Source organism: Helianthus annuus, chromosome 1, assembly GCF_002127325.2.
Source record: "Helianthus annuus cultivar XRQ/B chromosome 1, HanXRQr2.0-SUNRISE, whole genome shotgun sequence".
Lineage (NCBI taxonomy): Eukaryota > Viridiplantae > Streptophyta > Magnoliopsida > Asterales > Asteraceae > Helianthus > Helianthus annuus.
Window position 1 is genome coordinate 43,381,379 of NC_035433.2, and position 12,352 is coordinate 43,393,730.

Genomic DNA, 12,352 nt, shown 5'->3' on the forward strand with positions numbered 1-12,352 from the left:
AAGTGGGTTAATAATCTTGTAGATTCAAGACTTGTGAATGATTTTCCAAGAAAACCATGTTTAAAAAGATGATTTTTAGAAGATCATGGTTTTTATTAAACCTACACTGTTTTTAGTAACAAGATAAGTGTAGAAATACTTTTAAAACAAGAAGATCCAATAAATAAACATTTTTGCAAAATGAGTTTACAAGTTGTAAACACTCAAATTCTTTAAGAATGGGATTTTTAAGGAAATAAACACACTTTAAAGGGGTAACTAAACCCACTAAACACTTTATGTAACACCCCGAAAATATAAAATTGTGATTTTATATTTTAAAATGGCAATAAACGAAATAAACTAACTAGGAATAAAAATAACCTAGTTAGTTAACTATCTTGTAGTAACATGGAGTTTGAATAAAACATCTAAAATAGAGAAGAACTAATAGATGAGGGGCCAAAGATGTTAAAGATGAAACTAGTTTTAATAAAAACAAATATATATATATATATATATATATATATATATATATATATATATATATATATATATATCCAAACACACATTTGAGTGTGTCTGGAACGATCAAGAACACAGGGGGCGACCAACTCACCCTCAAACCCTAGTTTCAACCATTGATCAAATTGAAGGCTCTAATCTGTTCCAAATCGAAATCCAAACATAAAATAGTGATCACCTCAGTAAAGGGATCATAAGGTATGTAAAATTTCATGATTTGATTCCATCTTGAATTCTAGATGAACACATGAGATTCGAAATTGAGCTTGCATGATTGTTGTTTGGATGAAATTGTAATGAAATCATGTCTAGGAGTAAACCCTAGTCATTGGTTTGTTGAATTAGTGCTTAAACTATGAAATTCATGATCATCCACTTTGTGTGTTTAATGGGTTTTGTAGAAACATGATGAACATTAGAATCATGAGTAGCAAACTAATGCTATTAGAATTTTATGAAGTTAGTTTTGATGTTGAAGTGAAAATAAATTATTCTAAACATAAAAAGGGGGTGCCTTGACGCCATATGTATATATATATATATATACATACAATTAAATAAAGACACGAGTAGAAGATGATCGATGGGATCACCATAACCTCCGGGTTATAAACAATATAAAGGTCTACGGGGCCAAAATGACCCTCGGGTCACAAATACAAAGAAACAAACTATAGGGTCTCACCATAAAAAGGTGAAGTTCTAATAAAATAGGCTACGAGGCAAAGTGAAGGAACCTACGGGTCACTTGGGGTTAAGCATGAGGACTTGTTACGATCCCCCGCGTAATATAATAGCGGAAAAGAATAAATTCTCGTCGTTAATTCATGGATATGAGTAATTGACATAAGTTGAAGAGATAAACGTTAAACTAAAATTCAGTTTTAGTGAGAGACAACGTTTAACGAATATGAATATTATGAGACAAATTAGGAAATATTTAATAATAAAGGATATAGGTCTTAACACCAATAAGTGTAAGACATGATGCGATACGTCAGAAGGAAGATTTTGATAATGAAAAGTTTATGAAAAACTTAAACATGACGTGATGCGATGCGATCATGGTCACAAAGAGTGATATAGAATATAATCATGTTGTAGCGTGAGTTACGGGATGGGAGATCATAAACTCACGTAAGTCTGAATATAGCAAAGCGGTATACCCAAATTAACGGGGCATGAGGTGACGGTGACTAGCCAGTCTAGCTGATAAGATCATCCAAAGTCAAACTAGTGTTGTGAATTATATAAAACACTTATCAATGTAGGGTAGTATGGAATAAGCATATTGGCAAACTTATACTATTAGGTAATCAAGTGGCAATCGGGACAAATAGACGACAAGATAAGAAATGCGAAACACAAGTTAAGGTCCGTGAGGACTTACACGTAAAAGACGCATGCGTCGAGGCAAAGGATAACTTTTGACTAAAAGAAGGAATGCCTTAAAAACGAAACTAACTTAGTTTGGTCCAAACCAAAGGACTACTTAAGGAAGGTTTCGGGGACGAAACCTCTTTAAGGGAGGTAGACTTGTAACACCCCGAAAATATAAAATTGTGATTTTATATTTTAAAATGGAAATAAACGAAATAAACTAACTAGGAATAAAAATAACCTATGTTAGTTAACTATCTCGTAGTAACATGGAGTTTGAATAAAAACATTTAAAATAGAGAAGAACTAATAGATGAGGGGCCAAAGATGTTAAAGATGAAACTAGTTTTAATAAAAACAAAAAAAATATATCCAAACACACATTCTCCGGTGTTGACACTACCGGATGGAACGAATAATTTGGTAGTATATACTGACGCCTCCCACCAAGGTTTAGGTTGCGTATTAATGCAAAAGGGTAAAGTCGTTGCTTATGCTTCAAGACAACTCAAACAACATGAAAACAATTACCCAACTCATGATCTAGAATTGGCAGCAGTCGTGTTTGCCTTGAAGATATGGAGGCACTACCTATATGGGGTGAAATGTACTATTTACTCAGATCATAAAAGCCTCAAATATTTCTTCGAGCAGAAAGATCTTAATATGAGGCAACGAAGATGGTTGGAACTCATTAAGGATTATGATTGTGACATTCATTACCATCCCGGGAAGGCTACTGTAGTGGCGGACGCTCTAAGTCGAAAGGAGTAACCGCCCCCGATTCGGGTAAAATATATGAAGATGGTAGTCACACCTAAACTCCTTGATGAAATTCGAGAAGCTCAAACAAAATCTTTAAATGCCGGCGACCCAAAGAAAGAGATGACGAAAGGATTTATTCATGAATTGGAAGAGAATGCAAATGGTATGAAAACGAGGTATGACCAAATCTGGATACCTCGGGAATGTAATGTGAAAGAATTACTATTGAATGAGGCTCATAAGTCTCGGTACTCCGTTCATCCGGGAGCTACAAAGATGTATCGAGACTTGAGGATGAATTATTGGTGGCCGGGAATGAAAAGAGACATTGTCAAGTATGTTGCTAAGTGTTTGACATGTTCTCAAGTAAAAGTCGAACACCAAAGGTCGTATGGAACCCTTGGAGATCCCGGTGTGGAAGTGGGAACATGTAACGATGGATTTGGTGACTAAACTTCCTAAGACAAGGAAGGGGCACGATGCTATTTGGGTAGTCGTTGACCGACTAACCAAAAGTGCACATTTCTTACCCATTCGGGAAACCTATAATTCGGAAAAGATGGCGGAAGTTTATAGAATGAGATTATATCTTGACATGGGGTTCCGATGTCTATAGTGTCCGACCGGGATACTCGGTTCACATCTCGTTACTGGAGGAAGTTTCACGAAGAATTGGGGACCCAGTTACATATAAGCACCGCCTACCATCCACAAACTGATGGTCAATCGGAACGAACTATCCAGACATTGATTGATATGCTAAGGGCGTGTGTTATGGATTTCGGAGGAAGCTGGGATGATCACCTACCTTTGGTAGAGTTTTCATATAATAATAGTTATCATAACATCATAAAAATGGCCCCCTACGAAATGCTCTATGGAAGGAAATGTAGGACTCCGGTTTGTTGGGGGGAAGTGGGTCAACGAGAACTCACGTCAAGAGAAGTAGTAGCCAAGACGAATGAAAAGATTGATATTATTAGATCAAGAATAAAGGCAGCATAAGATAGACAGAAGTCTTATGCGGATCGGCGAAGGCGCCCGATTGAGTTTCAAGTGGGAGATTTCGTGTTGTTAAAAGTCTCTCCATGGAAAGGGATAATTCGTTTTCGTAAACACGGGAAGTTAGGTCCTCGATACATCAGGCCATTCAAAATACTTGCTCGGGTGGGGTCGGTAGCGTACCAACTAGAATTACCACCCGTGTTGGATGGAATTCATAACACTTTTCACGTATCGCAACTGCGAAAGTGCCTCGCGGATGACACGGCATATGTGCCTCTGGATGATATTGAAGTGGATGAAAAGTTGAATTATGTTGAAAGGCCTGTCGCAATAAAAGATTTCAAAGTAAAACAACTCCGCAACAAATCGGTTCGACAAGTGTTGGTTCAATGGCAACATCGGAAGGGATCGGATCTCACATGGGAAGCGGAGGATGATATGCTAAAGCACTACCCAGAGTTATTCGGTATGTATTCTGGTTCCGGGGACGAAACCATTTTTAAGGGGGGTAGACTTGTAACACCCCAAATTTCGTATGACACGTTATGATGTTTAATCGCAATACTTTAGCGAAAAGAAATGGTAAACATGAAATTTTACCATTTTTAAGATTTTAGTATTTAACAAAAAAAATGAAACCTTAATATGCATTAAGGTTTAGAAAAGTTAGTATATAAATGTGAGGTAAAGTGATATGTTTTAAAAAGATGAGGGACTAGATGTGTAATTATGTTATAAAACTTGATAAAAAAAAAGAGAAACCAGACTTTGAGTCTGGTGTGCGATCGAGAGAAGGGCCAGGGAACTCCATCCCTCTCAAAACCCTAAGTCACTAAAATTCCATCAATTAAATGTGAAATTAGCAAGGAATCGAATGCCTGAGCTAGGAATTTTGGTGTGCTAAGTGTTCTTAACCTCAAGTAAGTATAATTTCTTGATTTGGTGATGTTTGATTTTGTTGGTTTAGTAAAATTCGTGAATGTAATGCATAAATTGGTATGAATAATAGTTGCTATGGTTGTTAAAACATCAAGAAATGCTAAATCTTGAATATGAGCATGGTTTAGGGCAAAACCCATTTGCATGTCAAAAGATAGTTAAGAATTTGTGAAGTTCTACATGCTAATTAGGTTGATGTTGGTGAAATTGTTAGAAATAATTGATTTAGAACTATGTGCTCATAATTAGAATGGTAGATTTCAAAATAGTAGGATGTTTCTATTAATCAATGAGAGAACTATGGAAATTGTGTTTAAGATGCTTGTACATTGTGCTAAACTAGTGATACGCACACAATGTGTTCGACAAAATGCCTAAGTGAGTTTAGTTATGTTTTTTTTACATGAATACTTGTTAAGTTGATGCAACTTCTTTATGATAATGACGCAGGTGATTAGTAGACGCCATAACGTACTATAAGGATTGTGAAAGTAATGTTTATAAAAGCTAAAGTATGAGATTATGACATATAGGCACGAAGAAGGAAGAAGGCGCAAGTCACTCGAAGGCACAAGCATCTCAAGATCGCGGTAAGTTCATATGAACTTTATGTACTCTACTTGTAGACTTATGAATGATAATATTTAGTACTATGAATTTAGTGTAAGTTTCCTTTATGATTCATAATTGAAAGGATGTAAAGAGTTTATATGGAGAAATGTCCAAAAGCTAATGCTTAAAGTAAATTTGAAATAACCCGTCTAATGGGTTGGAATGACAAGTGGAATGATTGTTGGAATGTTTGAAAATTTGACTTGTTCATAACGGGTCAAACGATGTAAGTATATTGTAATGTATGGTACATAGCGGTTCATTACAAATGAATCGGAAAGTGGCATGATGAATGTTTCCGAATGAAAGTGATAATATTAGTAAAGTAATATGTTATGTTAACGGGTCGAATAATGATACGGAATTAAAGGATTTCATTTGTTATGTATTATGAACTAACAAGTGTTTTGTTGTCATGAATGATAGGTAAATCCCTTGCTTGATTGCGGCGTACTCGGACCGAACACACAATGTCGACTTTTTACATGCTTCCGGTTCAAGTTGTCTAGTAAGAATGGGTCAAGGTTTACATTTTGTGATATGATATCAAACTTGTGTTTAGTAAGTTAGTTAGTAGTTTGGATTTCTAAATCTTTTGGTGTAGTTTGTACAAAATGTTTATGGTGAACCTTTTATGTTCATAACTTTATTATTTTGATAAGTGTCGTAAAACTTAATTAATTGATGTTGTTAAGAGCAGGGGAAAAAGTTCTTAATACAAACGAGTCATGTCAAAATTTTCCAAAAATTTGTATGAAGTTATTGTTATTTGTTAAAAGTGAAAAGTGGGCGTTACAAGTTGGTATCAGAGCCGAGGTTTGAGGGATTCAAGTATTTGAGTCAAATGCTTGAACTCAAACTAAAAGCTCGTATGAAGGTGTGTTCGTTCTGAAGCGCTACGCAAGTAAGTAAATTATAAAATTTATTGTGTTGTAGTTAGAAATAGAATGGGATTTATAGGTTATTTTCCCTTAACCCGAGTCTTACGGCTAACAAATATGCTAAACGGGTCCGCAATCAAATTACGGACGCGTAGGAAAAAGAATCGGGCAAAACGGACTTGTAGAACTTGAGATATGATGTTTTAAGAGTTTAAGTTTGAGAATTTATGGAGCTGGGCATCAACAACAGCAAAACAACGAGCATTCTGTCAAAATTCATTGCTCGCGTCGCGCCACCCCCATGATCCAAGTTCGTCGCGTAGCGCAACGTTGCTGGCGTCGCGTGACGGAGGGGCAGGCAGACCCTCGCGCCACGCGAGCACCCATATGCTTCCGATTTTTTTTTATTTTGATGATTTTGAGTACGGGACTTGTTCCAATTGATTTTAAAGACCTTATGAACAATATTTAAAGCAAGTATTATAATCAAATGATGAAAGAAAGGTACATGTGAATGATGAGAATGAAAATTTGTTATGATTAAAGAATTCGGTCGAAATGATACGATACGATCGTCAATGACGATAAAGCATGAAGTATGAATGATGAATGGAATGTGTCATGATAAAATGATGTTAAAACATGATGATGGGAAGTATGAAATGAAGTCTAATGGATGTAATGAATGTTTTATGTAGATGGCTGATACGGTGAATGTAAATAATGACAATGAAGCACGCCGAAATGAAATGAGAACAATGATTGTGGAAGAAGTTGAGAAAGCAATTGAAGCTAGTAATTCCCGACTAGCTCAAGAGGTGGAAGGTCAAGTATTGGGAGTAGTTGATACTCTAGTAACGACCAAGGTGGAAGAACTAAAGGAGATGATTAGTGAACTACAAACAAAGAAAAGTACTCGAAGGTGCACGTACAAGGAATTCATGTCATGTAACCCCTTGCCGTATAAAGGGGAAATTGACCCAATAGCTTGTCAAAGATGGATTTCAAGCACCGAGGCAGTGCTTGTAAGAAGTAGATTTGAAGAGGAGGATCAAGTGATGTTTGCTACGGGCCTCCTACTACTCCAAGCAAAGGATTGGTGGGACGCACATTCGAAGGAGTTGGGGGATGACAAAGTGCAAACGTTAACATGGCAAGAGTTCAAGGAGCCATTTCTGAAATATCATAGCCCACAATCCGCACTTGATAAGATTCAAGAAGACTTTTTACGTATTTGACAAAAGGATGAAACGATTGATGAAATAACGAATAAGTTCCTTGAGAAGGTGAAATTTTGTGGGGAGATAGCGGGGACTGAGAGGTTGAAAATCATACGTTATCATGCTATGTTAAAGACTGAATATCGGGAGTTCGTAAATCCCTCCAAGTATGCAACGTTGAACGAATTAATCGACTGGGCAAGAGATAGGGAGATTGAGATAAAAAGGCAAGTTGAAAGAGGAGAGAAAAGGGTGGCGGAGAAGCCTACCAACACAAACCCATCGAAAAAGGCAAGATATCAAGACCAAAACAGGAAAGGGAAAACAAGTAGTGGAATTCCGACTTGCAAGACACGTGGGAAGCATCATTCAGGTGAATGTTTGTCGGGAAAGAAAGGATGCTACAAATGTGGGCAAGAGGGACATCCGTATTATAGGTGCCCCGAAAATCCAAAAGCGTGTTACAATTGTAATCAAACGGGGCACATTAATGCCGAATGTCCGAAACTCCAACAAGGGGCAAAGAAAGATGGAAAGAAGGATGAGTCTTCCAAGGCTCGCGGGAGGATATTTCAGTTAACCTCGGATGTGGTTTCAGGTATATTCTTGGTTAATTCTATGCCTATGAATGTTTTATTTGATTCCGGGGCTAGTCGGTCGTTCATTTCTAATGAATTGTTAGTTCATCCATCGTTTAAGCTTGAAAAGATGTTAGTACCCTTAGAAGTGGAAGTTGCTGATAGTAAAAGCTATTTGTTACATGATATTTGTAGAAATTGTAATATCTTAATCGAAGATGAGGAATTTAGTATAGATCTAGTCCCGTTGTACATTGGGGAATTTAAAGTAGTTGTAGGAATGGATTGGCTAGCCCAAAACCACGCTGAAATTCAATGCGAAAAGAAAGTTATTCATGTAGTAACCTCGGGGGGGGGGAACGGATAAGTGTTCAAGGGGAAAGGGTCATCAAGTCGAAATTGTGTTCTATAATCAAAGCTGTCAAATATGTGAAGAACGGAGGTAAGGCGTATCTATCTTATGTGATTGACACCAATCGAAGTGTTCCAAAGCTTGAAGATGTGAATGTAGTGAACGAATATCCGGATGTGTTTCCGGAAGATTTACTGGGGCTTCCGCCCGAATGGGAATTAGAGTTCAAAATAGAGCTTAACCCGGGTGCAAAGCCTATAGCCAAAGCTCCTTATCGGTTGGCCCCGACCAAAATGAAAGAATTGATGACGCAACTTCAAGAGTTGCTCGATAAGGGTTTTATTAAACCAAATGTTTCACCATGGGGAGCGCCCGTATTATTCGTGAAGAAGAAAGATGGTTCGATGCGAATGTGCATCGACAATCGAGAGTTGAACAAGTTAACAGTGAAGAATCGTTACCCGTTGCCCAGAATTGATGACCTATTTGACCAGCTTCAAGGGGCAAGTTGGTTTTCGAAAATCGATCTGCGGTCGGGTTATCACCAAATGCGTGTACGAGAAGAAGATGTGCCGAAGACTGCGTTTCGAACACGGTACGGACATTACGAGTTTTTAGTAATGTCCTTTGGGCTAACGAACGCACCAGCCGCGTTTATGGATTTAATGAATCGGGTGTGCCGACCTATGCTTGATAAGTATGTAATCGTTTTTATTGACGATATACTAATATACTCCCGAAGTGAAGCAAAGCACGCTTCCCACTTACGTGATGTATTGGAGATGCTTCGGTAAGGAAAAGTTATATGCAAAGTTCTCAAAGTGTGTCTTTTGGCTTAGAGAGGTACAATTTTTGGGTCATGTAATCGACGCAGATGGCGTCCACGTGGACCCGTCCAAGGTAGATGCAATGATGGATTGGGTACCCTCGAAGAATCCAAGCGAAATAAAAAGTTTTCTGGGCTTGGCTGGGTATTACAGAAGATTTATCCAGGATTTCTCCAATATAGCCTCACCCATGACGAAATTAACAAAGAAGAACGAAAAGTTTATATGGGGCGAAGAAAAAGAGAAGGCGTTTCAGACCTTGAAAGAAAAGCTTTCAAATTCTCCGGTGTTGACACTGCCGGATGGAACGAATGATTTGGTAGTATATACTGACGCCTCCCACCAAGGTTTAGGTTGCGTATTAATGCAAAAGGGTAAAGTCGTGGCTTATGCTTCAAGACAACTCAAACAACATGAAAACAATTACCCAACTCATGATCTAGAATTGGCGGCAGTCGTGTTTGCCTTGAAGATATGGAGGCACTACCTATATGGGGTGAAATGTACTATTTACTCGGATCATAAAAGCCTCAAATATTTCTTCGAGCAAAAAGATCTTAATATGAGGCAACGAAGATGGTTGGAACTCATTAAGGATTATGATTGTGACATTCATTACCATCCCGGGAAGGCTAATGTAGTGGCGGACGCTCTAAGTCGAAAGGAGTAACCGCCCGCGATTCGGGTAAAATATATGAAGATGGTAGTCACACCTAAACTCCTTGATGAAATTCGAGAAGCTCAAACAAAATCTTTAAATGCCGGCGACCCAAAGAAAGAGATGACGAAAGGATTTATTCATGAATTGGAAGAGAATGCAAATGGTATAAAAACGAGGTATGACCGAATCTGGATACCTCGGGAATGTAATGTGAAAGAATTACTATTGAATGAGGCTCATAAGTCTTGGTACTCCGTTCATCCGGGAGCTACAAAGATGTATCGAGACTTGAGGATGAATTATTGGTGGCCGGGAATGAAAAGAGACATTGTCAAGTATGTTACTAAGTGTTTGACATGTTCTCAAGTAAAAGCCGAACACCAAAGGCCGTATGGAAAGTTGCAACCCTTGGAGATCCCGGTGTGGAAGTGGGAACATGTAACGATGGATTTGGTGACTAAACTTCCTAAGACAAGGAAGGGGCACGATGCTATTTGGGTAGTCGTTGACCGACTAACCAAAAGTGCACATTTCTTACCCATTCGGGAAACCTATAATTCGGAAAAGATGGCGGAAGTTTATACGAATGAGATTATATCTCGACATGGGGTTCCGGTGTCTATAGTGTCCGACCGGGATACTCGGTTCACATCTCGTTACTGAAGGAAGTTTCACGAAGAATTGGGGACCCAGTTACATATAAGCACCGCCTACCATCCACAAACTGATGGTCAGTCGGAACGAACTATCCAGACATTGATTGATATGCTAAGCGCGTGTGTTATGGATTTCGGAGGAAGCTGGGATGATCACCTACCTTTGGTAGAGTTTTCATATAATAATAGTTATCATAACAGCATAAAAATGGCCCCCCTACAAAATGCTCTATGGAAGGAAATGTAGGACTCCGGTTTGTTGGGGGGAAGTGGGTCAACGAGAACTCGCGTCAAGAGAAGTAGTAGCCAAGACGAATGAAAAGATTGATATTGTTAGATCAAGAATAAAGGCAGCACAAGATAGATAGGAGTCTTATGCGGATCGGCGAAGGCGCCCGATTGAGTTTCAAGTGGGAGATTTCGTGTTGTTAAAAGTCTCTCCATGGAAAGGGATAATTCGTTATCGTAAACACGGGAAGTTAGGTCCTCGATACATCGGGCCATTCAAAATACTTGCTCGGGTGGGGTCGGTAGCGTACCAACTAGAATTACCACCCGCGTTGGATGGAATTCATAACACTTTTCACGTATCGCAACTGCGAAAGTGCCTCGCGGATGACACGGCATATGTGCCTCTAGATGATATTGAAGTGGATGAAAAGTTGAATTATGTTGAAAGGCCTGTCGCAATAAAAGATTTCAAAGTAAAACAACTCCGCAACAAATCGGTTCGACAAGTATTGGTTCACTGGCAACATCGGAAGGGATCGGATCTCACATGGGAAGCGGAGGATGATATGCTAAAGCACTACCCATAGTTATTCGGTATGTATTCTGGTTTCGGGGACGAAACCATTTTTAAGGGGGGTAGACTTGTAACACCCCAAATTTCGTATGACACGTTATGATGTTTAATCGCAATACTTTAGCGAAAAGAAATGGTAAACATCAAATTTTACCATTTTTAAGATTTTCGTATTTAACAAAAAAAATGAAACCTTAATATGCATTAAGGTTTAGAAAAGTTAGTATATAAATGTGAGGTAAAGTGATATGTTTTAAAAAGATGAGGGACTAGATGTGTAATTATGTTATAAAACTTGATAAAAAAAAAAGAGAAACCAGACTTTGAGTCTGGTGTGCGATCGATAGAAGGGCCAGGGAACTCCATCCCTCTCAAAACCCTAAGTCACTAAAATTCCATCAATTAAATGTGAAATTAGCAAGGAATCGAATGCCTGAGCTAGGAATTTTGGTGTGCTAAGTGTTCTTAACCTCAAGTAAGTATAATTTCTTGATTTGGTGATGTTTGATTTTGTTGGTTTAGTAAAATTCGTGAATGTAAAGCATAAATTGGTATGAATAATAGTTGCTATGGTTGTTAAAACATCAAGAAATGCTAAATCTTGAATATGAGCATGGTTTAGGGCAAAACCCATTTGCATGTCAAAAGATGGTTAAGAATTTGTGAAGTTCTACATGCTAATTAGGTTGATGTTGGTGAAATTATTAGAAATAATTGATTTAGAACTATGTGCTCATAATTAAAATGGTAGATTTCAAAATAGTAGGATGTTTCTGTTAATCAATGAGAGAACTATGGAAATTTTGTTTAAGATGCTTGTACATTGTGCTAAACTAGTGGTACGCACACAATGTGTTCGACGAAATGCCTAAGTGAGTTTAGTTATGTTTTTTTTACATGAATACTTGTTAAGTTGATGCAACTTCTTTATGATAATGACACAGGTGATTAGTAGACGCCATAACATACTATAAGGATTGTGAAAGTAATGTTTATGAAAGCTAAAGTATGAGATTATGACATATAGGCACGAAGAAGGAAGAAGGCGCAAGTCACTCGAAGGCACAAGCATCTCAAGATCGCGGTAAGTTCATATGAACTTTATGTACTCTACTTGTAGACTTATGAATGATAATATTTAGTACTATGAATTTAGTGTAAGTTTCC